At 39.6% G+C, this 6,000-nt stretch overlaps 1 protein-coding gene across 2 annotated transcripts in view; it reads left to right on the forward strand.

Moving 5' to 3' along the window:
• Positions 1-5,578: 5,578 nt before the first annotated feature.
• Positions 5,579-6,000, forward strand: part of wnt5b (wingless-type MMTV integration site family, member 5b) — a 119,631-nt gene continuing 119,209 nt past the window's right edge. For both annotated transcript variants that reach the window (XM_046873315.1, XM_046873313.1), the window contains exon 1: positions 5,579-6,000. This exon is cut by the window's right edge. The gene's annotated coding sequence lies outside the window, so the exon portion shown is untranslated.

Raw genomic sequence — 6,000 nt, forward strand, 5'->3', positions numbered from 1 at the left:
GGGAGACGCTACGCCTCACAGGGGATCCGTCTGTGTTACAGACTCGTGTCATCGCATCTAAAGTCTAGTAAAGTCAGGAGAAGTTTTCGAGAGACCCATTAAGGAAGATTTTGAGGATTTACACTGTAGTTAATGTCAACAGTCTGCTACACTGACTCAGGACTACAGTTTGTTCTGATCAGCATCACTGCACACCTCAATATTGTGAATCTGTAATAAATGGACATTCGGTGCAACCCAGATGAGGACTGGTTTCTCTCTTGAGTCTGGTTCCTCTTAAGGTTTCTTTCTAATGCCGTCTCAGGGAGTTTTTCCTTCTCCACAGTCACCACCGGCTCGCTCATCAGAGACAAACTTACACTAATAAAGAACATATTAATTTTTATCACCACATTATCTGTGTGAATCTGCTTTAAGACAATGTTCATTGTTAAAAGCGCAACACAAATAAAAATCAATTGAATATAAAACTGCATTAATTAAACAGATTACAGAATCATGTTCTCCATTTATTCACTTTATTAACTAGAGACTTTCATTCTGATATATTGGTTTAAATGCTGCAGTCATCTTCAGCCCACGGCCCTCAAACACGTTTGATTTTTGACCCCTCAGAGGAACGTTCGGGCTCCTTTGCATGTAATTTCACCCTAATTTTTGATTTAATTTTTGCTTAATTTTTTCAAATTCTTTTTTCCAATTATTATTTCTATTTATAAATATATTTTTTAATTGTCATTATCATTGTTATCATTATTTACACTGAAGATACTTGTTTTTACGTGGTCATGTTTTCACAAATCGGTTTATTAAAGATGCTGAAGGAAATACGAAAATAAAACATCCACGTGAAGTATATTTTTTTGTTTTCTGTATAAATTATGAAACCTATTAGACATTAAAGACCAGTCCATGAAATCCTGAAGCTAATTCGCATGAATTAAACAAAATTAAGAACGCCGTCCATAACACCTGTGACCAACAGAACCTCGAGAGACGGTTCATTCGGGAATCGTTGCACCTTCTTGATGGAGAAGAATTTTATTAATTATTATTATTTTTTTTTTTTTGTAGAACATATAATTATATATTTATAAAATAAGAACTGAGTATGAAGAAACTTCTGAAACACCTGAAGACCCTGAAAAATCTAAATGAATGAAATTTACACAAATGGTGATATGCAGGTAAAATAGTAAGTTTTTTTTTATTATATAAGATACACTTGGGTCAAAAGTATTGGGACCCCTTTGGGGGTTTTTTGCTATTTTTTTTTACCAGTTGTATGTGGTCTTTTTTTCCAAACTGTTACTACAAACTTGGAGATGCACAATAGTGTAGGACGTGGTGTCCTGAAATATTCCCTCCAATTAAACTTGAAGACCCGAACCCGTTCCAGGAGGATAATTCCATGAAGATATGTTTTACATGGGTTGGGAGTGTATAAAAGATCTCCTGCTTTAGAGCTCTAGCCCTATTGAAGATAATGAACGTGCCGCAGGAACCTCCTTATCTCACCTACATCACTATTTTACTAATAACCCTTGTGTTGTTGTAATGAACAAAAATATCCACAAAATCGAGTGGAACATCTTCTCAGAAGAGTGGAGAAAAGAGAGAAAAGAAGGGGACTAAATGTGGAATGGGATGTTTAATTTAGTGTCCACACTTTGATCCTGAAAAGGTTGTTAGAAAAAACACAAGAAAAACAGCCACTGATGAAAAAACTTAAATTTGTGCTTCTTTGCCTTGAAAATCTTTTCTGTGCACGTAATCACTTCCAGGCTGAACAAGAGAAAAGGAGCATGTATGGGTGTTTTTTGCGTGTCCTCGATAGCCACGCTACCCGTGCAGCCCTGCGAAAGCCTGCTAACCGTACTGAAGGGTGCTGCAGAGGTCTCCTTCTCTCTGTTTAAAGTGTGTGTATATATAGCAGCCCGTCTCTGCATCTGGTTTTAGGAGAGCGCGAGCGAGGAGAAGGAGGACCGTGTGTGGGCGTGGAAATGATGTGGTTTCAACCATAGCGGCCAAAAACACACTGATTGGGAGAAAAGGAGGGGAGAGAGAAGAGTGAAAAAGAAAAAAAACCAAATGTGTGTTAAAATAATGGGAGAAGGATAGATGGGAAAAGCTTTTAGCTTCCCGAGTATCATAAAAGAAACATACTGTATATCCATGAATGTAAAGGTTACAATGGGGATGTTATACATTTCAGGCCAAGCAGAAAGAGAGCGAGAATAAAAGAGAAAGCTGAGGGGTAGGAGGTGATTTAGGGGGTGTTGAGGTCCCCATCGGTGGGGCGGTGGGGGGGAGGTAAATATTTTTACAGTTCTTAAAGATAACAATGACAAAAATCAATCTGTCGGCAGGCAGCGCGGCCAAGAGCTGCTGGTGTGTTTTCTTTTTTTTCTTTTCCAGTTCACAGCTGCAAATTTTCCAGACCTGAGGTTCAATCCGTCTGCTCGTACTGTCCCTTTAAATCGGGCAGAAAACCATCAACACCACTTCAGAATCTCGCAGTTCCCTGTAATAACGTAAAAACAACTCCAGTGCTGTGGATTTTGTGTATTTTATATCAGTGTGATCTTGGTGGTGGTGGTGGTGGTGTTGGGGTTGAAAGTGATGGTGATGGTGGTAGGGGCTTGGCAGGGGTAGACAAAAATGTAGTTCTTAAAGGTTTCTTTAGCTTGTCCCCGAACAAAATGGTTGTGTGTAGATCCCAACAAAGCTTCTAAGAAGAACCCCTTTATGAAACCTAAAACCTGTGAAAGATCTAAACCTCACGATGTTCTTTTCTCCACTGATTATTGATGAATGTTAGCGTATATTCATGAATGTTCAGGAATTTAAAAGGCTCTTCAGGATGTTCTTGTGGTTCCATCCGAAACCAATAGAACAACGGAAATAATTTTTTTTCTGGCCCACAGTTTCAGTTCACATCAGACATCAGAACAAGTGAATGTGTTCTCAGGGGGCTGATTGTGGCGTAGTTCTGCCACATGAGATGGGTTTCAGTGTTTCGGAAACTATGGATCTCCTGGGAGATATGAAGTTTCTTGGTGAATATTTTTGATTCATTTTTCCTGATCTTTTTGAGAAGAAAGCAGTTTGTACACAATGTCCTTTGTTTCCTTGGACTTTCAAATGATCAATTCCTCCTTTACTGATTTTATGTTTTTATTATGATACATGTTATTATGGACGGGTACTAAATTTAGGATCCCGGATATAATTATGATGATGATGATGATGATGATGATGATGATGATGATGATAATAATAATATAGATTTTTAATAGTAAAATCTTTTTTTGTGAAGTTTTTAAATGCTAATGGATAAATAAATAAATAAATAGAAGCATATCTTGCATCTCTTATCTTGTCATCATTATCATCTAAATCCACATATTATGAACGCCCCTATAGCCATTTTCATGCGCTTCTGTTAAACGCTCGAGGTCAGTGTTATCTCAGTGGTAAAGGTGTTGGATTTGAAGGTCATGGGTTCACCACCAAGGTGTCATTGCTGGGCCCTTGAGCAAAGCTTATAACCTTCCATTGGCCCATAACCATCCAAATGCCATAACCCCCAAATCCCATAACCTTTAAATTCCATATCCCCCAAATCCTATAACCCTCTGAATGCCACAACCCTCCAATTCCTATAACCTTCTAAATGCCACAACCCTCTGAATGCCATAAATGTAATGTAATGATACAAGAAGGATGTGACTGATAAGACGGCCCGCTGTGATTCACCGCTGACTGTGTGTGGACATGGACTGTCTGACTTGTCTGTGTATCTACACCTGTTAAACCACATGAGTAACTATCTGAACTTAACACATAAAGACTCATTGTTGTTCATCACTCACGTTGCCATGACGTAAAGCAGTGTTTCTCGAGGGCTGCGTCCTTCTAAAGTAGCAAAACTAAGTGGCAAAAGGTGTTCATGCCCAGGAAGTTGAAGGGTTCCTCAAGGGCTCTTTGGATGATTAAGGGTTGTAACTTTCTTAAACGGTGCTGTATGGAAATACAATGAACACCTTCACACTCACATTCACACCAAGAGACAATTCAGAGCCAGGCCAACTAGCATCTTTTCTTCGGGAGGTGGAAATAAAACCGTAGATCACATGAAGAACGTGTGAAGGTCCACACAGACAAAAACGGAGAATTCTGGAGCCATGACGTGGCAGCACTAGTGGTGTGCACCTCCAGGGAAAACGGTTTCCAGTCACCTGTATCACGAGACAAGAGGTAGTGTTGTTCAAAGTGCTCTAAGATGATATCATTCCGATCCGAACATCAGGGAAATACACAGAAGCAAAATAAAACATTAAACGACTAAAGCAATAAAAAAAAAAAAAAAAGTTCTTCCTGAAGGAGCGAAACAAGGAACCCTGGCTGCTGGATGAAAGCTTTTTCCTACAAACTGCAAGACATTTAAATCAGTCATAATTATACATTACAAAAGGTGTGTGTGTGTGTGTGTGTGTGTGTGTTATACTCAGAGTATACACACATACACACACACACACACCGCTGCATTTATAATGTGTCTATGGGATGTAAAACTACTCTACAGGTTCCCCAACACTGTCATTCCATGTCTCTGTCCTACATCCTAATAGTTTAGGACACACGTGAAGCCTTTTTGGCTCCTGCCTCGTATTAAACACAAATACCTCAGGACCTCTGTCTATCTCTCTCTCTCTCTCATTCTCTCTCTCTCTCTCTCTCTCTCTCTCTCTCTATATATATATATATATATATCTCCCTTTGTCTCTCTCATGTTTAAGTGGAGAAATAAGCCATATAATGTGTATAACTTATAAAACGTTCTATCTCTCTCACTTTCTTGCTTTCTCTCTCAATTTTTTGCTGTCTCTCTCCTATCTATCTATCTATCTATCTATCTATCTATCTATCTATCTATCTATCTATCTATCTATCTATCTATCTATCTATCTATCTATGTGTCTGTCTGTCTATTCCCCATCGCTATCTTTCTCTCTTTCTCCCTCTTTCTCCCTCTTTCTCTCCCACTCCCTCACTCGAGCTCTCTTTTACATTCTCTCTCATGTTTGAGTGGAGAAATAGATCATAAAATAAATCTAACTTATGATCTATCTATCTATCTATCTATCTATCTATCTATCTATCTATCTATCTATCTATCTATCTCTCTCTCTCTCTCTCTCTCTCTCTCTCTCTCTCTCTATTTCACTTTACTTTCTTTCACAATCTCTCGTGTTTAAGTGGATAAATATGTTATATAATGTGTATGACAGAAATGTTTCATTTTAAATTCTCTCTCTCTCTCTCTCTCTCTCTCTCTCTCTCTCTCTCTCTCTCTCTCTCTCTCTCTTCTCTCTTTCCCAAGGTTTTGCACCCACTGTACAAACTAGTGCGCACCATATGCAGGCCATGAGTACTATACACTCACCCTCTTTAGAGCAGTAGTGTGTGATTTGGGACACGACCTGGAAAGAGAGAGAGAAAGAGAGAGAGTGTGTGTGTGAGTGAGAGAGAGGAGAGAGAGAGAGAGAAGAGAGAGAGAGAGAGAGAGAGAGAGAGAGAGAGAAGAAGAAGAAGAAAAAGAAGAAGAAGAAGAAGAGGGCAGGCCTATTCACAAAACTCTCAAATCCAAACCCATTCAATCTGTTTCTCAGTTCTCTAAGCGCTGGAAAGCGGGGACGCGCATTTATCCCGGCTCTACACACACACACACACACACACACACACACAGACTTTGGGGAACTTGAGATCGAACAGGCTGCTTTGAGGGGCTGAACATCGCTTGGTGAGATGGTCGGAAAGAACATCAGATGAGTCTTGAAGTTCTTTTGGTTCCCGGAGTAAATGAGTTTTTTCTCGGGAGCGCGCCAGGAGAGCTCCTCACCGAACTCCAAGACTGAAAGTTCACACCTTTGTGTTTCCACCTGTTGCGTGGTAGTAGCTGATTGTGGTGGGCTTTAGTGGGGAATCAGAACGTGG

This window comes from Silurus meridionalis, chromosome 18, assembly GCF_014805685.1.
Source record: "Silurus meridionalis isolate SWU-2019-XX chromosome 18, ASM1480568v1, whole genome shotgun sequence".
Classification (NCBI taxonomy): domain Eukaryota; kingdom Metazoa; phylum Chordata; class Actinopteri; order Siluriformes; family Siluridae; genus Silurus; species Silurus meridionalis.